General features: G+C 38.1%; 1 protein-coding gene across 2 annotated transcripts in view; it reads left to right on the top strand.

The window, feature by feature from the left end:
* The window catches only part of LOC127638652 (leucine-rich repeat and immunoglobulin-like domain-containing nogo receptor-interacting protein 1), a 102,238-nt gene that overhangs the window by 39,731 nt on the left and 39,583 nt on the right, over positions 1–22,924 (top strand). For both annotated transcript variants that reach the window (XM_052120272.1, XM_052120270.1), the window contains exon 2: positions 20,297–20,437. The gene's annotated coding sequence lies outside the window, so the exon portion shown is untranslated. The remainder of the gene's footprint in view (positions 1–20,296; positions 20,438–22,924) is intronic.

The raw sequence follows: 22,924 nt of genomic DNA, 5'->3' as shown, positions 1-22,924 counted from the left end.
AAGTTAGAGATTTTTATTTTAGATCTTTATTTACTTATGTGTTTATTTTATATATATATATATATATATATATATATATATATATATATATATATATATATATATATATATATATATATAAATCTATATTTACATCGAAAACCATTTTTAAGAAGCCATGGTTGTTGAATTTGTTAACCTTGGTAAATCGTGTTTTGTCAGCCAAATTTTACAATAACAAGCTGAGTGTCAGCGTTTGGGTAGGGATGAGCTAGAAGCAGAGGGGCCTCTGTTGAGAGAGTCTCCCGGACCACCAGAGCTATGAGCAGAGGGAACTCCGTCAAGGGAGATTCCAAGACCACCGGAGTTAGGAGCAGAGAAGCCTCCACCGAGGGGGTCTCCAAGACCACCGGAGCTAAGAGCAGAGAGGCCTCCACCGAGGGGGTCTCCAGGACCACCGAAGATGAGAGCAAAAAGTCAGCCCTTCATTTCAGAGATAAAATCCTGAAGAGACAGAAAATCACAGTCCAAAGGGGCCAACTTCCTCAAAGGGCCACAAAGTCCTAACCAGAACATTACTCTGAGGAATCTCTCATTCCAGTTCAATGAGTGGCCAGATTCCAAAATTTGAAGCTGTACTCCGCCGCAGAAGTGGACCCTTTGGAAAGCCGCTCATTCTGTTCCGCAGGATCCATATTGGGATCGGCTCTTCTGTCGGGGTTTGTGTAGGGATGAGGCGAGAGAAGATCCAAATGCAGAACTTTAATAATAAAGAAGAAGGAGGTAACTCAGATAACAAGGAGATGAGGATCACCTGGGATCAGTGCCATATTAAGGTGCTCCGGGGCCCCAGTTTTGCTGGGTCTCTGTCAGCCATCAGAGTAGGGGGGGAACGTTTGCACTCAATCACCATGCACTACATGGACTGATTTAGCCATTGTGCACATTCTCTGTGTTTACATCAGCGTCTCCAGCTGAACGCGTTTTCATGTACGCCTTCCTGAGAACGTCGACGGGGGAAAATACTGAGGAGGATGCCACGATTGCCCCCCCCCACCTACATGACATGTTCTCGAATACACCATGTATTTTTTATTATTTTGTGTTGATGTGCAAGGCAATCTTTAGTGTAATCCCAATGTGTAGGTAATTTTTCTACTTACAATAGAGTTAACATAATTAACTTTATTTGCTCAATCCACTCAATAGTTTGCTGAGCAGTTGCCTATTTAATTGAAATTCATGTTTATTTACCAGCTAAGGTGTGAAAAATCAGCTAACCTACACAATGTTTGAAGAGTATCAGTGAATCCCCAGTGAATCTGATGCTTTTCACGTGTATAACAAGTATAATCTCTCGATAGAGGATCCAAATATCTTGTATCTGATTGTTATGATGCTGTGTATGGCTCTCTCTGTCTCTCTCTGGACGTTAAGAGGAGAGTGGGGTGTTCAGCATCTCTGCTTGTGATGAATGGATGCTCTGATTTGACGCAGACTCTGCAATCGCTATCCAGCTGTGGTGCTGTTGAAAGCTGCTGTGTCCTGAAGGATATTTCCCAGCTGTTCCCTCGACTCTTTGGACTTTCATTTGTCTGCATGCATGAAAAACACAGTGTGCGGCTGGTACATGTTCACGCAGTGTATTTATGAAGAGTATATTAGAGCTATTTTGTGACCTAAATCCATCAAACACACAAAACAAGAGTCTTGAGTAAAACTTTACTATGGTACTATGGTATGGTATTATGGTCTTTTAAGGAATAGTTCACCCAAAAATGAACATTCTGTTTATTATTTACTTACCTTTTGGTCCCAAAACACGTGACAACAAATGGTGTCGCTGCGTAATTTTTGTAGTCCATTCGGTGGAGGGAAATATTAACAGTGAACCTTTACTTAAGGGAATGTTCTGGGCTTAATAGAAGTTACAGTAAAGCACTTAAAATGGAGGTGGGGCCACTATAGCCACTTTTGTGTTGAACCTGGAAAATAACCCGAACATCTTTAAATTTTGGTCTGTTTCTCACACAAAGCTACTGTTTGTTTTCAAAACACTTGTTATATAGCACACATTCGATATGGGCCACTTTAATTATACTTTTATGGTGCTTTTTTGTCATTTTGGAGCTTGACAGACTCAGTCCCCATTTACTATTATATGAAAAAGAGCTGCCAGAATTTTCGTTTGATGCAAGAAAGTCATATGGCTTTGGAACAACATGACAGTAAGTAAATTATGACATAATTAAATTTTGGGGTGCACTATTCCAATTAAACACGACTTAAATATGTACTCAATTACACACACACCTTGGTTCTAAGATTCTGCTGTGGTGTTAAGATTCCAGTTTGGGTCTGAGATATGAGGAGTGTCCTGATCCACAGGTCTGGAGGTCATTAAGAGTGTTAAGAGTGATAAATGTAGTCTTTTGTGCTCATGAGAGAACTAGAATGGCTGAACTCACAGTCTTTGGTGTGTCAATCTCTCTGAATGGCAGTCTTATCTCAGGGGCTGATGGCTGGACTGAGCCATTATTTACCCGCTGTCAGCGCCGCTGACCTGTACGGTCCACAATCCTCCATTTTCACATCCAGAGCATTGATAAGGGTTTTTAAACAGCAGAGATCCACTCCGGAGCCTCTGTTCAAACACAGATTCAGATCATATCATGATCATATGAGCTATAGCCTAAATACAAGTACAATGTTAGCTTCACTTATCATTAACCTTTTTTTTTTCATACATTGAAGAATAAGCACCATGGAATGGAAAAGGGTCTACTTTTGGATTACTTTTTACTTGACATGCAACACTTCAAAATGCAACACTAATGCAGGACAATAAAAAGAAGCACGAGACATGACACAGCAGCAAAAGATGTCCATCTGAATGCGTTCAGAGAATCGTTCACCTTCCAAGTTGTCTAACAGCTAAAGCACCACTGCTTTAATATCACACACCAAAAAAAAAAAAAAGGTAAACTTTTCATCCTCACTTATTGACTAGTGGGTTGTTGGGGACTTGTCGACCATTGTAACCCATCAACACTACTTGTATTTTTTGTATCTTTTAGTTTTACAAAAATGACTTCTATTTGATCATGCTGCTTAGTATTTTTTTTTAAGCATAACATTTCCATGGACAGATGACAGAAACTGGGCTTTAATGGAGGATATTCTAGAGGGTCTATTCTCATATCTCATTCTCAATTAGCATGACAAGTCATTTCATTCTAACACCTCATTAATCTGAAGAAAAGAGAAAAAAGCCACTTCACTGCACTTTCTGTCCATTCTGCTGGTGAGTGGAGTTAAAGTCCTTCCACTAGCATTTTTATTCTTTATATTCATGCAGAAAATCTTCAACAGCTCGTGCCATCTGCTGCTGAGCAGATCTTACAAGTTCTCAGAATCGCTGCATTTGTGATTAAATATTTGCTGGCCATATTAATCATTCAGATGAGACTCCACAAAAATGTGATGAATATATGTTTTATTGTTAGCAGATGATGTGCGTGTGAGTGTGTGTGTATGTGTTCATCCATCACCCCAAACAGCATATCTAACAACATATCTACAGCTCAAAATGAATCTAGACACAGCTAGTGTAGAACTCTAGAGTTTATATTGCATATAGAGTTTATTGTCTGAGAATTCTGGAGTTCCTAAAGAATCCAGTCTTAATTTTCTGAGAGTTCTAGAGTTCTAATATAATTTAGACTAAATTTTCGGAGAGTTCTAGAGTTCCAAATGCATCTAAACTAGTTGTCTGATAACTTTACATTTCCGGATTGAATCTAGGGTCAGTTGTTTGAGAATTCTTCATTCTTTGTCATCTGGGAGCCAACAAAAATTAAAAAATGCTAAAATTCAGCTTCTCAAGTCTTACAGTTTTTAAGTCTTGTTGTTATAGTAATCTAACAAAATTTGGTGGATTTATGCCAACAAAAAAAAAAGAATTAAAAACTACAGTATTTGCCAATAGGGTAAGAAAAACAAAATTGCTTTCCCTTTGACTCAAGTCATTCTCTGAGAATTCTACAATCCAATTCTCTTCTAGAGCTAATAATCTGACAATCATAGAATTTGAAATTAATGTAGAGTCAGTCTTCTGAGAATTCTAAAATGTAATACTTTTCCAGACCCAATCATTCAAGAATCCTAGATTTCAAAACTCATCTAGAATCAGTCATTTGATAATTCTACAATTCAATACTCCTCTAGTGCCAATCATCTGAGAATCCTAGAATTTGAAACTAATCTAGATTCAGTCTTCTGAGAATTTTGCAATTTAATACACATCTAGAGCTAGTCGTCTAAGAACTCTAGAATTTGAAACAAATCTACTTTGTCTTCTAAAATTCTAAAATGTAATACTCTACTAAAGCCAATCATTTGAGAATCCTAGAATTCTAAACTAATTTAGAATCAGTCCTCTAAGAATTCTTCGATACAATACTCTTTTAGAGCCAATCATCAGAGAATTCTAGAATTCAAAATGAATCTAGAGTCAGTCTTCTGAGAATTCTACAATTCAATTCTCTTCTAGAGCCAATCATCGGAGAATCCTAGAATTCTAAACGAATCTAGTAAGTCTTCTAAACTTCTACAATTGAATTAGATTCTAGATTTAGAAACTAATCTAGAATCAATTGTCTGAGAATTCTACAATTCAGTAATCTTCTAGAGTCAATCATCTGAGAATTCTAAACTAATCTAGTCTTCTGAGAATTCTACAATTCAATACTCATCTAGAGCCAATCATTCGAGAATTCTAGATTTCTGAACAAATCTAATAAGTTGTGTGGGAATTCTTGGGTTCCAAAAGTACCTGATTCAATAGTCTGAACAATAATTTAGCACAAATCTAGAATTGTTGTTGTCTAAGATGTCTAGATCTGCAACAGTAGCTGTCTGCTTTCAATCTGTTTCACCCTGCTTAGCTTAAATGTTCTGCCCTTACACAGTCAGCACTGAAGTTTCTATCTGGTCCACATACAGATTTATGATGACTACCTACTCACAAACACACACTAAATGAATTAAGTCCAGTAATGACTGGTCGCAGCACTGGACTGGACAGAACTTCCATGCATGGTTAAATAAATGTTAAGCAAGTTGTGATCCATAACCAGTAATATCCACAAACACACAGTCCATTTATAAGCAGTTTGTTTCCCATTTTTCTCACACCCCGACTGCACTCTGTAAATCGAAGATCTTGTTATCCAGAGGCCTGCTGAGGGGTTTTTTATTCACAGTGTACTGAAGTGTAGAAGATCTCCATTTTAGAAGCACTTTATAAAGTTTAGTATCCTTGTTTTAATTAATAAATCATCTTGTAAATCAGATTAATTGTCCAAGTAGAAGCCCAATTGAGTATTTGATAAATTACCAGTGGTTGAATTAGGGCACTTATATACTAGAGAAAGATCTGATGGAGCATTTGATGGATACGAATGAATAAGATCCGTTTTGAGAGTGTGGGGAAAAAAAAACCTAGTCAGTGTAAAATCAAGTGAGACTCCAGCAGATTGGATTTCCGAAAGAACAACTGGACCCTCCTCTCTTAAATTCTCAGTGGTCAACGGATGTCTATGTCAGAGTGTGTTGCAGGTTTGCAGCAAAAATTACATTTATGATTGGCAGACACTTTTATTCAACCTACACTTTTCAGTACTTTCGTTCCCTGGGAATCGATCCTGTGGCCTTGGCGTTGCTATCACCAGTTCAGCAACAAATTCAGCATCTGTTACATTTTCTCAAATTGTGGTCAAATGAAGGAGCGTCACTTTTGCAAACCCTTTGAAATCAATTAATTTGTAGCTTTCTCTGATGTAGCACATACTCTAGCGTTTAATCAGCCTTAAAGTGAGAACTTATATCTTTCTGATAAACATCACCATGCCTCCCTCTCTCTTTGAAGTTTGAGGTTTCACTGTGACCATATAAATCTTAAAAATAAACTTTTACGATAATAGCTTTTGATATTTAGGATAATAGAAAATGAAGGTACATCAAAACCCTTCCTCTTAATCCTTTGGACACATCTACTACAGAATGAACTAATAGTAACATTATGAAGCATATTCCACTCAGATCATATTTTCATTTCCTATGCTGCTTCAGTCTTCATTTACAAAAAATACCACAGTCCCACATAGATGCAACTGAGCTAAAGTCAACATAAAATGGCATTTATAGCCCATTGTTGTTGGTTGATAGGATGTTCCAAGCTTCTTGGAGATTTCACCACAGTTCTTCAGTCTATTTCGTCTGTCTCAATTGCGTCTGTCTCTTCATGTAATCCCAGACTGACACGATGTTCAGTGGGTGGGTTTGTGGGGGCCATGACATCTGTTGCAGGGCTTCCTGTTCTTCTCTTCTAATCTTTTCAATTTGCAAAAGTAGAGTCTAACATTTATATTTCCTTTTGACACACTAAAGCTGAAGATTTAAATAACCATCTTAAGACAAATGCTTTTGTGAAGCATCTTATGTGCTTAAGACTTTTGCACAGTGCTGTATTTCCGAGTGAAAGAGGAAAAAATAGTTGGGCGGGATTTGATATTCTCCAATAGGAATTGAATGGATCGTAAAAGTGGGTATTCCATACCAGAATAAAGGAAGGTGGTTGGACTTGAGCTGTTGAAAAATAAATACTGATTTCACTGTGAATTTGGCAACAGTAAAAGTTCTGCTTCCGAAATTGGTCTGTGCTAACTGAAAATTGAACCACTGCCCCCAGTGGCCGAAGCTGGAAGTGTTGCTGACCAATTTCCAGGTGAAATGTCCACAGGGTTGCAACAAAAGCAAATGCATATTTTACTAACCATACCCCCTAACCCAAACCCAACCCTAAACCTAACCTTCAGTGGAGGAAAATTTTTATTTTAGAGCATAAATGCAACCTCTGAATCGCACTCACTACTGATTATGTGAACATGACTATTTCCTAGTTCCCATGGGACAAAAACTAGGCTGCGTTTCTTTCCAAAGGGCTCATCCCTATGCCCTAATCCCTTTAAAGAGCTTTGGATGGTTGAATGGAGTAGGGCTCAAAAATATTGGCCATTTGAAAATGTTTCAATGTCATATATACCCAAGCCAAAGGATTTATTAGAATAACAAATCAAGTGAATTTACATAAATTAAATAACACAAGCAATAGCCAGTTTCAAACAGAACGTTTTTAAATATTTTTTTATATTTAAGTTTTATAATACTTTTAAGGCAAAATATCCATCAGTTAAACCTTACAGAAACATTAGTTTGGAAGGCCCTTCGAAGCAGCTATTTATGAGCACTTCTTTTTGGAATGACCCTTCAACAAACTTCGAAGTGCCCTTCAGAGGCTGATGAATGCAGGGCTAGTGTCCCTAGTACCACAGGAAATGGTAAACACTCTTGAAATGATGCAAATAATGTCTTATAGGAGATGGTGCTGGTCAGTAATTCAATCGATTTTAGGGTACTGGAAAATTCGGTAGCAGTATGTTGATTTCCCGTGTGATAATGTTGGGAAAATACGATGGCTGGGAAAGTTGTTAATTAGATTTAATATGTTTATCAAGTCTTGCACAATAAGATCAGAAATGTGTATTTTGAACGTAAATAGGGTCAGTAGGTTTCATGTTGACTTTAAGGCCCAGCTGGTGAGTGCCCCAAAAGGCCAACAGTTTCCAACATGACATGTTACATTTTAAAATATTCAGAACCAAAGAAATAAAGTTATTGCTAAGCTTCTGATTGTCAGAGTACATGAGATGTATGTGTCTCACTGCCTGTGGTTGAGGGTGTGTTTGGTTTGTGGAGTGTTTAAGTCATGTCTCCATCAGATTAAAGCTCATTACTACTACAGCGCAACAATGTCTATTTTGGTCTCCACTCGAGCAGAACTCAATGTTCCATTTTCCATCAAACTCTAGGTACATTACGTTAAATAATTACAACTGGAACAAACCTGAAGGATGATTACAGTGACAAATAGACAAATTGTGTGTTTAGAATATCAGATATTTCCAAGGTGATTAAATCCATTTTCTGTTTTCATTTGAACACTTTGAGCTCATTTTGAATTTTTCTGTCTGTCTTTTCTTTTATGGTTATATATTTATTTTAGAGGTAAGAAAATGTCAAATCCCAATATTTTAACTTGTTATTCTGTACAGTATCTATGCTCAGTGCTACTTGCTATATATATATATTTTCTATGATAAACTCACTTGTAAAGTTATAAATGAACTGAAACCACTAAAAAAACCCTTCAGAGAATAGTTTTTTGTTCTCTGTTTATTTAAAAAAATTGTAGAACATGAATCAATAATTTCGCAACTTTTATCAAATAAAGTTACATGCATCAAACGCCACAAAAACCTAGTATTACAATAAATGTCACATTTAGCTTAGTTGTTATTTAGTGCAGTGAATTAACTCCAGATTATGTTTCTCTGTATGTTATTAACTCGTGACTTGAGTCTTTATAAATTTGAAATTTGAAAAGTTATTATCACTTAGATTAGATATTTTAATCTCAAGAGACTAACCTGGTAAAATAAAGGTAGAAAAAAAATGAGTTCAGATTTGTTTACTTGTGTAAATTTTTATAAATCACACTTTTATGTCAGTAGGTTGCAACAAATGAGCGTTTTTTATGAGTCACTAAACCACTGATAAATTACCAAGTCATTAACAACCAAATCAAGTCTAATTATACTTTATTAAAAGTTTTTTTCTACTTAGAGACTTCAGCAGATTGTTTAAGCATCATAAGCCTTTTCCCTCAAATGACAACAAAGCATTTTTCATTTTGTGAACTGCTGCGTATGACAATCAAGCTATAAAAAGACAACAAAATTAGCCTAAAAATAGTTACAAGTTTTAATTTATGTCCTGATAGCATTGTAATATCATTAGTCACTTTTACTCCAAATTCATCCAGCCCCTTTCTCTTCTTGTTAAATGAGATTACAGAACTAAACAAATGACATGTCTGCTCCTCTCCATCAGTCGGTCAACAGACACTGATCCTCGCTCATGCACGAATGGAATGGGGAATGGGCATATTCATTTAGTGGGTCAAACCAGTGATATGCTCCTTCACAGCCCACATTTCAATGCTATTGGCTTACACTAAAGTCCAGTTTTTACAGGTGGGAAAAGCCATCAAAGCAGTCTAGCACTTTTCAAACCGTGGCTGTCACTATTTAAATGATTTGCGTCATGATTGCAGAGTATGTATGTTGTTGAGAGTATGTAAAGTTGAGAGATGTATATAAATGCATATATATATATATATATATATATATATATATATATATATATATATTTACCATCCTACAGGTTGCCTTCTACCCTACTGTTATTGGCTGCTTCATTTTTGAAAAATCTTCTCAGATTTTTATATTATTTGCCTGTATGTCATTCTCTGCTTTTAATTGCCTGATGAAGGTGAAGGACATGACCGAAGTGTCTTTACAGTGTTTTTTGTTTCTTTTTACATAACAATCAGAGAAAAACCTTAATGTGAGCCATAAATGACAGGGATTGAGACTTCTCAGAATAAATGTTTAATAGAATCATCGCTGTGGTGAAATTTAGTTCGTAAAATGCCCTGGCAGAGACTCATGACAGAATCTTTTGAAAGATGTTACACACAATAAATGTCCTTTTTGAATGTAATATATGTAACTTCAAACAGATGACGAGTGAGAGAGAGAGAGATCTGAGCTAAGAGCACTGCGGGGTTCCTGTCGAGGAGAAAAAATGTCAGAGTTTTAAGGTAACTGTGAAGGATGTGTCATTTTCCTCTAAAGCTGATGGAACCTGAATATGGTTATGCTTAGGCAGGTGTTCAGAATTTATTTCAGCTAAGAATAGATATAAGGCCGAGGTCAGGGAGTGACCCTAAGCCCACCCACATAAACTGACAGCCCAATCATTTCATCCGTAATTGGTTCTGACCCTCCCACAGCCTGTCTTAATCATTTAACCTAGCCTGGCCCTGTGCCCCGCCCACAGTACCACTCCATTCATCTCAGCCATGCCTGGCTTTGAGCCCCACCTCCCCACACAGCTCACTGGCAGGATTAAGCTCCATTGTACGCAGAGAAAGAGCCGGCGTTGTGCCAAAACTTGACTCCCCGCTACCTGACTGGTCCTTATCACTAAAGCCTTTCCCTACACCCAGCCCTAACCTTAACCATAGTAGGGAGTCATTGGTCCCTATCCCTAAAACCCACCCCTAAACATAAGGATACTAGGGAATCAAATTTCGGCACAACACCAGAAACAGGCCTGTCAACTTCCTTGGGCCCAGGGAATAATAAGGTCTAGACTGAGAGATAGTCGCAACTGCGGAAGAAAAATGTAGTAATTCTCATATGTGCCCTACCGCAAAATGGCAGCAGCCATTAACTGAAATGATGAGGAATTAAATTCTCTGCAGTATTTTAACAGGAGCTCATTTGCGGATGAGAGACGGAATATTGCGCAGTACTTCTCAATTTTGTCGGTGGATTTCAGCGGCCTTTGATTGAAACTCAGTTTGGGGTTTTCACTCAGACAGGGGGACAGCTAGGAGATCAAAATAAAGTACTTGATAAGGCTATTCAGTAATTAAAAGAGATCCAATCAAATAGATCAATGGGGATGTTAATGTTTAATGTGTCTAATCAGCAGTATAAGATCATGGGTGCAATCCAAGCAAGTGTGTTATTAAAGCAATAGTTCACTCAAAAATGACAATTCTATCATTTACTCACCCTCATGCTGTTTTACTGATTTTCTATGTTCTGTGCAAATTTTGGATGAATATCCTGAATATAATTGTTCTTGATTATCTTGCAGTAAAATCATCTAATATACTTAAAACAAGATATATTTACTTGAGACGCTAAATTAATTCTTCTTTTCAGAGAAATCAAACAAAATATAGTCATGTATATTTTTAAAAAATTTTGCAAATGGGGTAAGAAAAATGTACTTGCTTTCTCTTTTAATTAAGTTTATTTTTCTTACCCCATTGGCAATGTTTTTCTTATTTTTAAAGAATATTCTGTGTTCAATACAAGTTAAGCTCATCGACAGCATTTGTGGCATAATGTTTTTTTTTAATTTATGTTTATTTAGATAGGGTCAGATACAAATAACATAGATAAACTTTGACAGTAATCTGATGCATGTATCATAATGTTTTTAGCTATAGCTAATTTGCAACACTTGTCCCTAGAAGGGCTTTTTGGGTAAATGTAATACAAAGATAAAAATGTAGTACAATGGAAAATAATAAAGTAGGATTAAAAAATAGTATACTGAAAGGGCAAATTCAAAAAGTCTAAATATGAGAGCAACATTGTTCCTGAATTAACCACAATTTGTTTTTGTTTTTTGAAGATGTTGATTGCCACAAAAATTAATTTGGACTACTAACTTTTCCCTTCTTTGATTTAAAAATAGGCAAAAAGCAAGGTTCCAGTGAGGCACTTACAATGGAAGTGAATGGTGCCAATTTGTAAAATGTAAAAATGTTCCCTGATTCAAGTAAATCCACAAGATGTAAACAATATGTGTTTTAATATGATTTTAGTGTGATAAAATTAGTTACTATCCTTTTCGTTGTAAAGCTATATCCAATTTCACAACTCTGTTGCCATGACGACGCAACGCCATAAACCCTAAAACTCCAAAACAACTCTAAATATGTTGATTTAAACAACTTTACAGCTCAAATAATACACACGTTCTAACAGAAGAATTAATGTAAGTGCTTTAACAATAAGCAAGACACTGAACCCCAAGTTGCTCCCAATGGCAGGCTAGTGCCTTTCATGGCAGCTCTGCGGCCATTGGTGTGTGAATGTGAGTGTGAATGGGTGATTGGAACGCAGTGTAAAGCACTTTGGTAACCTTTAAGGTTAAAAAAAGCACTATAGTCTTCTGATAAGTCATACATTAACTTTGTGTAAGGAACAAAACAAAATGATGTTATGTGCTTTAAACCTTTTCTTCCAATGATCTGTTTGCTATTCTGACTGGATCATTGAGTCATTGACCACGTTTGCATGCACTTAATAAAACAGTTTATTCCAGGGTTTTTGCAAACAGATGTGTTCTGAAACATCATGTAAATGAGAACGGAGATTTCCTTATGCCATTTAAAGGATTAAGAGAAAGCGGTTTAACACACCTAGGTTTCTCTCAGAGAGCACGGCTTAATGTGGCCATGTAAACACATTCTAACAGGATTTTGAGTAGCGTGCATGGAACAAACCGGTGAACTAATGCCATAGCATGAAGCCCAACAATGTCAACACAACGGAAAGAATTCTACATTCTGGGAGAAAGCCTATAGTGGGAAAAGTACACTGTAAACTATACCCATTTATACACACCAATGTAAAATATCAACGGTCCTATTGAGAACCGAATCAGTTCAATTTGGGAATGAATCATTCAGACCTGTTTGGTGAACTGAATCAACAAATTCATTGAAAATATCTGATTCAAAAGAATGATGAACTCTCATAAACATTCCGACTAATGTCAAGATTATTTGTAAATAACGACTTCAATTTCAGCCTGCCAATGACACAATCGTTATCATAATACTTCAGAAGAATTTGAATTAACTTGACTTTGACTTTTATCAAACTTTACTGTATTACGGTGCATTTTTGTAATTTGGTGCTTGACAGCCTCATTCACTTCCATCCTATAGAATTTATAGGAGGAGTGGCCAGGATATTCTTTAGAAATTCAGACATTAAGGTGAGTAAAGAATTACAGAATTTGATGAACTATTCCTTTCATTTGAATTTCTAAAACATATCCTGATGTTCTGATGCTTTTAATCATCTCTTTGAGGCTGATCAGAGCAATGGCTGCTGCTTACTGCTATGAGATCTTCAGTCAGTAAGAATGTTTATTACTTATCTCTGTAAGACATTAGATTAAACTTCAGTCCTGTGTGGATTCGTGTCAAGTTGAGTAATAACTCAAAAGCTCATTAATTAGTCTTTCATTTGATTGCTTTTCCAATATCCAAAGATCATGGTCTGGCTCTCATCATGCCACTCGACTTTTTCAACATAGCAAACAAATATATTTATGAGTCAGTAATTGCACCTTTGATCTTGTTGTGGGTCAAAGATTCATATCCGGATCAGGGATCTACTTAAGTAGAGAACAGAACTGTAAAGGAGTTCAATGGAAAGGAGGAGGTGAGAACCGGCTTGACAATATAAATAATATTTTTATTAAAGAACTAAAACCAAAAAGACACAAACACACACATAGGACGGACAGCTGCCAGTAAGCGCTCTCTCTCTGTCTGCAGTCTGCCTTTATCCCTCTCGGAGGCTTGATTAGCCTGATAAGGGCCGGGTGTGTAAAATCACGACCCGGCCCCGGCCCCGCCCTCCGCCATGTCACATTCCTCCCTCGTTCTCTCAGGCAGGGGAGCCCCCGGCATGACATACATCCCCCCACCTCTTTCCCTGGGGGAGGGCATGCCTTATGCCCCATCTGCTGGCAGTTCATCCCCACCATCCTGAATCTGGGATGGGACAGGGGGAGGGAAGCAATATTGAAAAATAGGGGGGTATTTCCTATAACAGTGTAGTACCCCCAACCAAAAAAACTGTCAAATTTAAAAGAGAGGGGAAAGGCCAATGCGGAGCGGCAGTGGGAGAGAGAGAGGAGAGAGAGAGAGAAAGAAAAAAAAAAACACTCTGTGGTTCTCTGATACGGCGTAGCTTGGTCCTCGGCCACTCCTCCACCCTCGACAGCCACGCCTCTCCGGGTGTATCGGAGGCAGTCCTCCAGCCCCTGACGGGGGACATCCTGCCACTTTCTCGGGTAACAGAAGGGGTCTTCCCTGCCCCTGGCAGTGGTTCTCCCGCTCCAGGCGGTCGGTAGTGAACCCCTCCCTGCTCATAGTCAGTGGTCTCGGACCCTGACATGTTTCAGCGGCTAGTAGGGGTCTCCTCCGCCCCTGGCAGCGGCCCTGACCGCTCCAGGTAGTTGGTTAGGAGCCACTTCTCCCCTTGCGGTCGGCGGCTGTTTTTCCGCTTCCAAGTGGCCGGGCTCCTTCGTCCCCCGCCGCAGCTGCTCCGTTGGGGTGGATGGTAGCGGCGAGAACTCCACTACGGCGTGTCCCTTTTCCTTCCTGGGTCTTTGGCACCAGTGTAAAGCAGTTCAATGGAAAGGAAGAGGCGAGAACCGGCTTGACAATATAAATCATATTTTTAATAAAGGATTAGCCTGATAAGGGGCCGTGTGTAAAATCATGACCCGGCCCCGCCCTCTGCCCTGTCACAAGAACATATCCAGAACTCTTTGCTATAAGCATGGTTTTACATAACGTCACGACGTTTTGTGAGATACAAGGGTTGGCTGCAAAGCAACAATCTTTGTTTTCTTTGGATTCAAATCAAAACTGTGTTTTAGGAATGGATGGATCGATCTTAAAACATCAATAGGGCCTACTTCCAAGGTTTTTTAAACTAGTGATGCTATTATTAATTTAGAGTGAAATTGTTAGCAAATACCACTCATTTTAACATCATGTCAAATTTTTCACTCAACTGAATAACAATGAAGTTATTAATGATCAGTTTTTAGGTTTTTGTTGGTGTTGAGGTCTCATAATTTGATGTTTATTTGTTGTCAATGATGATGGCTTTTAAATATAATCGTAACGCGGGGTCAATTCCAAAAGAGTGGATTCCTCGCCCTAGTATCGGAGTCAACTCTAGTGTAGAAATCGGTTAATTTGGTATATGGACTCCTATCCTAACCCTAACCCTAAATCTCTGTAATTATACATTTTATTCTTAGAATTTGCACACCAAAAAAAATCTATTAATAGAAGTATCCATCTTGTATGGTGAGTGGTATCACCCATCACTAATTCTCATGTTCCCTTCAAAGAAAATTAAAATCCCCCTCACAGGAAAGAAAAATCAAAAATGAGTTCTCTTTAATATTTCAATTGTTTCTACTAGAGAGCAGTGAGGTTAAATGGAGTGCAAATTGAGACTGCCAAACTCTGCTCAAATTCTCCAAGATACCAGTCTGCAATCAAAAGTCAGAGATTTCAATATAAACGTTTCTCCTACATTTTTTTTCCAAGACCAATTTATCTTAGCTATGCGATCCACATTATTTTTATAGCTCTAAACTGTTATTGTATCTCATAAATTCTCCTGAGGAGTTTTAGGAGAATTCTCCAAGACAGAATTGAAAAGGCAGACAGATCCTGAGCTATGAAAGAGCAACATCTGAGCAATAAAATGTGCACTTCCTAAATCTGAGCTGCACTTTTCCTTCTTGACGGATGGCTGTGCTTTTGTTCTCTTAAACCCAGTCAGGCTGTTTTTAAAGATGGTTTGGTTGTTTTAACTCTAGCTTGCTGCCATAGTTAATGGTTTTAAAACAGAATGCACTCTTTTCATTAACTTCTGTTTTAGAGAATGGGTTGTGTTACAGCTATTTATTTACTTTACAGCTTTTCAGCATTAGGCCTCATTTACACCTTGCATTAACATGGGATTTATTTCAGGATAGTATCTGGATATTCTTAACTCATTTCAAAGCAAGACTTCATGTAGATGAGGTGCTACTATACTACTATTCAGTATTATGCATTCTTCTCCTGCAGTTAATTGAAGTAGAGGGAGTCTCTACATGAACCCCCACCAGGGCTGGACTGGTAATCTGACATACCGGGCATTTTACCGATGAGCCGACGCACTTTGGGGCCAACCAGGGGCGGACTGACCATCGGGCGAACCGAGCGCGCCGGTGAATCGGCCGTGCAAAGTGCTGATTAAGCCGCGATAAGCAAAATGAACCACCGCGTTATGCAGAACGGACCTCAAAACAGTGCCGCGATATGCAGAAAAGGACAATGATTTCTCTTCCCAGTCCAGTCCTGACCCACACCACCACAAAATATGTTATTAAATCACAGCTGATATGGTTGAAAAGTCTAAATAGGTTGTATACTGCAAATTTAAAAACAAAATTGTAGGAGATTCGGGTATTGCATAAATAGAGAAGATTTCAACCTGATCTTATGACATTTATGTGACAATGGCAAAACTTTTGCAAGCCAAAATTACATGGTTCATTACATGTTTGGTTGCAATTTCGCAGTGAAATGTCCAGCGGGGGGCGCCAAAAGCGAGTGAAATTATGTTACAAGCAGACAAGATTTTTAAGGTGAATATTAGATGGAATTTAATGAGTAAAACATACCTCTTTAACCTAAAACTTCAACCTAAATCTAACCAATAATGTTCAAATACATAAATGATAGGTGAACAAAACTAGCACGTAAAACTCAGTTTGCAAAAATTATTGTAACATTCATTCTATGAGACTAGGTTGCAAGATTTGCATACTGTGCACAGTGTACATTCTATTTATTGCAGAAATAGAATTAGTAGAATGGTAGTATGCCTTTCTTAACATAGCCATCGTGTAAGCTCCAAGAGAGGATATTGCCTCATAGAGAATTTTAGATGCAACCTCTCATTCTCAAGTAACTTTCAACATTAAATTGTTATTTAGGAAAGTCATAACCCTTAGTAGAATATTCAATTTCTGTTTAATGAATCTGAGTCATGAAGAAGTATAATCTTATTTTGACAATTTGTAATAAGCACTGTAGAAAACAGTCCCCCTATTATATCAAATCTGCACATTCATAGCTATTAAAAATACCCACATCCCAGTCCCCAACTCCCCGAGCAGAGAGCTGTAATACAGGAAGTGGCTTTGATGATTTGCGTGGGTGGGATTCAGGTGGAGATGAGACCGCAGTGGGAAATTCACTCTGAAATTGATGGGTGGGCATGATGGTCTCTTAGCATGTGTCTGACTTTTGAATTACTTCCTGTAGTCGCACCTTACGACCAGTTAGAGATAGAGAAATTCTAATTGTGTGGCCAAGAGGAGAAAAGAGATGCTCCCAGTGGAGCGAATCAAAAACAGTGAATGCTCACAGAAGAGCCAATCATAGTTCTCATTTAAGATGTACTGGGTATCTTTAACATCTTAAAATCCACGATCCCGGATCCGGGATTTAAAATTACGTCAGTAATAATGTACTGCCAATTTTAAATGTATGCGGAGGAGTTATGAGCTCATATCTGGTACCATTTGAAAGCTTAGAATGTCTACTTTCTTGAGATATGCATCACTTTGGCATTTGTTTTACACTAAGTAACTTATTTACAATAAATTACATAGTTCCACCCATCAAAAGTCGTGTCATAATTATGTGCGTTTTTGAATACGCATATTTCTCATATCAGCTCAAATATGACGCACATGTACAAACCATGTATCAAATGAAAGCTCTCATTGCCAGTAAGAAGTTCCAATAAGTCTTTTTATTGAGGTATAATCACATATCTAATACACTTCGAATGAATCATGAAGTATACAATCAACATTTGTAAACATACAAGTGAAATTATTGAATATTTGCCGTGCTACTCGCACTAGACAGCACAGTTAGCCACAAATGCTACATAATCCTTTACCTTAGGTTATTCTCTGCAAAATGAGCCGTTTTTCAGTGTTTTCTGCGGTTGTGTGCCCAAGTCATCCCTCGAGTGCAGAAACACCACAAAGTAATGTTATATGATATTCAACAATCCAGGAAAATATGTAAACATCCGATCCGGATAAAGCATATATTGCCGTAAAGCTTAGACCCTCCGCTTTCCGGCAATGTCTCTCAAGATCAAATAGACCAATCAGGGGCTGTGATATTGCATCCAGACTGTGAAGTGATCACTGGGTAGGTTACGTGCACAAAACACACAGACAGCGTCTCACCAGACACCAGAGCGCATATTTACCACTTTCAACAGTGTTTTATGTAATGACAAAGGGTTTTCTGTAAAATTACACTGGGATTTTGCATTTATAGCACTGTATATGGGTATGGGGAGACTTTAGATTTGGGTAGGTGGAAAGTACACCAAAAAAGGTAATATTCCTCCCTTCAATTAAATTGAAATAGATATTAAATAAAACATGATACAGACAAAATTCCTTTTTCAGGTATTTGCTGACATCTAGTGGAAACAGCCAAAACTGTCTGCTTGCTGCTAGGGTTTACAGGGCTTGAGTTATACACTTTCAAAAATGAATTTATATAAAAAAAATCAAAAAGCGCCTCTTTTTTTAGGAGGGTTATTACTGTTCAGACAACATATATTTAATTGTTTTTTATTTTTAGCAGTGTTTTATGCAACTTCAAAGGGTTTCCTGCAAAATGACACCAAAACTGTGTATTTAGGCCAAAGTATGTGGGAATGGGAAGCTTTTTAATTTGGGTAGGCCAAATCCAGGCGGAAATCCCCAAAAATGGCAAGGATCTTACACTAAAACTGTGGTTTGAAGCATGGATAAATGTATGAAGCTCAAATTAAAATATATTATGTCCATTGCCATAAGCAGGTTGATTCCTCAAAGTGTAAACACACTGTGGCACCTTTAAAATTTGTTCTAGTTGTTTAAGCAAACCGACCAGCCCAAAATAGCAACACTGGCCAACCAATGGTATACATTTGAGGTGGGTCTATCTATTTTTGCGGCCAATGGCAGATTGAGGGACTGTTTGAAAACAGTCATTGTTTTTGCAGTTTCGTTTGGTGCTGCTTATGGTGCAGAAATTTGGTTTGTATTGGTTTGTAGTTTGTTGCTATGGGGTTCTGGGTGGTCTATGGGATTTTTTTGCATGTTTTATAGTCAGACGGGCAAAAAATCATAAGAAAATACAAACTTCACATTTAAACTGGGAAATTACGATGATAGTTTCTTCTAAAGAAATGTGCTTGGCCAGGGATCATGGACTAATCATGAACTTTCAGTTAATGTGAAACTGGGGGCTACATACAAACTCCAAAATATAACAAAGGAATTCGATCTTCCAAACTCGTATCCACCAAAAAAGCTCCTTTGGGAGCATTTCAATGACTAAGAGTTACTGAAGATGACGGATGTATAACATGCAGAAGTCATGAAGTACACATCCTACAAATGGGACATGTTACACTAGTCGTCTAACGACTAACTTGTGAGTTTAATATTTTTAGCTGTAGTGAATTTAAAGGCATGAATTGAAAGATGCAACTTTTTGGAATGTTTAAGCGTGCTGAAAGCATGTGGTGCATTTGCGTGTAGTTAGCCTGGTAGCTAACTAGGTAAACTAGGTAAACGTTTCAGCATGGTAAACTTTGAGAAGTTGCATCTATAATCATCATTAGTTGAAGCATTGCTTGTGTAAAAATTCACTGCATTCAACAATACATTTAAATTTTAGTCATTATCAGGCTTTAAAATGCCTGCTGTAAGCAATATTCCCATTAATAGCCTATGCATAGCCCACAGGTTTATTTGAGTGTTGTTGTTGAGGTGTTTATGGAGTCTGTTGTAATTTTTTATGGTGGAATGTCTGACAGACAGCAGATTGCTTTATTAAACTGTTGCATAGATGCCGTGAACTACATGTTGCGCACCACAATAATTTTACAGTTATGCACTCTGGTTACATCGAAGTGCATCATTATGTGCCTGGGATGCGCATAAGTGTTGCGAACGTTGAGCGCATTTAAAACCAGCAAAAAATGAATTGCCAAGCAGCCTCTTTTTAATGCTGCATTTCTGGGAGAGTGAAGTTAAAAAGACACTCATTGCTAAAATTATATTCTTGTTTATTGTGAATTTTCAGTGTAGCTATGTACGACGCATCACCAGCACAGAGGTCACTGCCAAACTAAGCAATGTCCTATTGGTAAACGCTGCAAAATCACCTGTCAAAGTTCACCAAACTTGAACTCCACATGAAATCCACAAGGGGAAATTCTTCATCACCGGAAGTCTATTGCGCAAAATGTTGAGATGACTGTATTTCGCCCACTGAATTTTTCTGTGCAAAGGCAAATGTGACCATGCCATAATAAGCTCAATGGTGATAACATGTGGCCTCAGTACTGTTGCATATTAAGAACATTTGCAAAAAATCTTAAAACCTGTTAACTGTGATTTTGGTCATCGGTAATCTAATGGTCAAAAACTAGGAATCCCTAACTTCAACTTTTAAAAACGTGTTTTGAGACTGCTGCGTTCTGTTCTATTGCTTACGCTGTCTAGCTTTTTTAGCATAAGAATGCCTTCCTTTTGAATGACCCCTAAGACATGAAATAAAATGAAATAAACTTCTATGCAATGAAGTGCATTCAAAGAAAATGATAGACTATTTATACACTCTGTTTCTCTGTTTCTCTGAACATAGGTGTTTCTTCTGCTTTGGGATTGTCCACTAAGGAAACATTAAGAGAGGGCATGTGGACCCAGGAGAGAAAGAGTCTCTATCTCCAGCACGACTCCCTGTGAACCAGCCTCCACACTAAAAAGCAGAAAAGCGTTTACTGCCGTGAGTACAACTCGGTCTCTCCTGCCGAGCAGATGATTTGTGTTTCTGTGATGTTATGTAAGTGCTGGCACTGTATATTTCTCGATATACTGTCGTCTCCTGAAGCTACACTTTAAATCATATTAAAGCTGATGTGCCAGAAAGGAAATAGAGTTGATTTCAGAATAAAAGAGATGTGCCGCGACAATAATTGAGCGTGGTGAGTGATGTCAATGTATCTGAAAAGCAACAGCTTCTGTAGAAGTGTTCAAGGGCCAATCAGAAACTTAAAAGGTCACTGGCTGACCTTCGTAAGGTGCTCAAACAGACCAGAACAACACAACCACCAATACTTGGTCAGGATTAGTCTTAGGCCATGTCCACACTAACACATTATCAGTTGAAGTCTCAGTTTTCCTTTTCCTAACACCATCATTTTAAGATTAAGATTCAACTTTATTGACAATGAAATCAATGAAATGCAGTTGTTTTTGCATAATCCAACTAAGCTGGGGTCAGAGCACAGGGTCAGCCATGAAACAGAGTCCCTAGTGCAGATAGGGTCAATGGCCTTTCTCAAGGACCCAACAGAGTTTCTGGGGCTTGAATCCCTGACCTTTCGGTCAGTAACCCAGAGCCTTAACCACTGAGCCACCACTGGCTGGGTGAGAGGTGTGAACGTAGCGAAATCAATGCGTTTTCAAACGAAAACGTATTAGTGTCAATGTGGCCTTAGATCAGAAATAACTCTGAGAGCAAAGCAGAAAATACAGTTTCAAGGATCATTGAATCCTTCAACCATGTAATATGTTGTCATGGACTTAGCCTCAGATGGCATTCAGAGTGTTTATAAACTGCCTGGTGCATATTGAACACAAAAATGCCGAGAGCATTCTCAAAACATCCAACTGCAATCTGATTGGCTAGCAATTTCTGGGAGTTAGGGTGCCTTGGTATTGGTTTGTTGGGAAACCATCATGTATAGAAGGTAACATGCATCTCTAATTGTATATACATATATGAACATGTCTGTGTCCCTCCCGAATACTCAACGAGTACTTGAGTTATTACTTTGAGTACTCGAGTTGACAAAATAGCCAACATGCCTAGTCCACACTAATCTGTTTTCATTTCAAAACTCGTTTTCAGTGTCCTAACTTCATTGTTTTCCAAAGTATGCTATAATTGAGTGTGGTTTTGCTTTCGTTGGATAACTTTACATTGATAGTTAAAAGTATAGCTTTGCAAGACTGCATTCAACACAGTTTTATGTAGTCAGAGTTAGGCCTACTAGTTAGATCCACCATTCCTTAATGGCTCCTTCCATGTAATTGGTTGTAGAGTGTTTTTTGATGCAGAGCAGTTTTTGTAGCTTGCAGAGACCATGAAGTAAAAGATCTGTCCAGAGGAATGGAATAAATGAGCCTTGTATTATTTTGGTTTGTCATTTTGAATGATGCCGTATGAATTCCAACCCATAAGCCAGGATTTGAAAGCCATATCTGTGTGGAAACATTACAGCTCTCCTCCCTCCTTCCTCTCTCTCTCTTTCTTCCACTCACGTCTTGCCTCTTTTCCCCATCATTTATCGTGGCTGTGCGGAGAGGAAACCAGCCTGCAGTAAAATTGACGGACGGCATTTCGCATGACTGAAGACAAACGACACACTAGATTCTGCATGTGTGAATCTCTTTTTCAAAAACAGAGGGAAGATGAGAAGCTAGATTTCCATCTGAGAACAAGAACAGATGGTTGGGGCATTTTACCTCCTGAAAAATGGTTTAACTGTTCAGAGTCTTGTGAAGGTTCTAAGAAGCTCCAATTTCTCTCGTCATTTTCTGTCAGATTGTAGATATTGGCTTCGTTTTGTGTTTGTCTTGTCAGGGGTGGTTACCCTGCTGAGAAATGTGTTTTGGAATATGGAAGATGGTTTCTATTCTATTTCTGTTTTTATAAGATGGTAGACCATCTAGGACCAGCAAAAAACAGCTACAAACTACTTACGTTTAAACTTTATTTTTCAGTAGGTTAATACATATCTCCCACAATTCTCCTCTTTGTGGCATCCGTTAAAATGTGAATGTTTCAGAAATCCCTCATAAATGCACCTGTGAGCGTTTCTATGGACACTGAGAAGACTGAGTTGGGATTGTTGCTCCACAAGTTCATGACCTTAAATCAGATCAAAGAGTGTTTAAATCTAATTGTTAAAGTATTTGAAAGGATAGAGGGACTATGGGACAGACCATATGAGCCTGTCCATTGAGCCTGTCCAATCGCTCCTCTGACTGTATGTCAGGGCAGATTGGCAAAGCTCGCATCAGAGAAACTGTTCAAAGAGGACACAAATCTGCTCTTCAGCTTGAGTTACAGATTTAATTAAATCTGATTTAAAGATGTATTATGAGCCTCTCCTACGGACTTTGGTATCTTGGCAAATCTGAGCACTGTTCGAAACATGGTTGAGATCTCTTCTGAAACTCTAGAGGAGCATGCTGGGGTCTGGTT

The sequence above is a fragment of the Xyrauchen texanus genome, chromosome 46, assembly GCF_025860055.1.
Source record: "Xyrauchen texanus isolate HMW12.3.18 chromosome 46, RBS_HiC_50CHRs, whole genome shotgun sequence".
NCBI classification, from domain to species: domain Eukaryota; kingdom Metazoa; phylum Chordata; class Actinopteri; order Cypriniformes; family Catostomidae; genus Xyrauchen; species Xyrauchen texanus.
The sequence above is the reverse complement of the archived record's forward strand: the minus strand, read 5'-3'. Positions and strand labels throughout refer to the sequence as shown.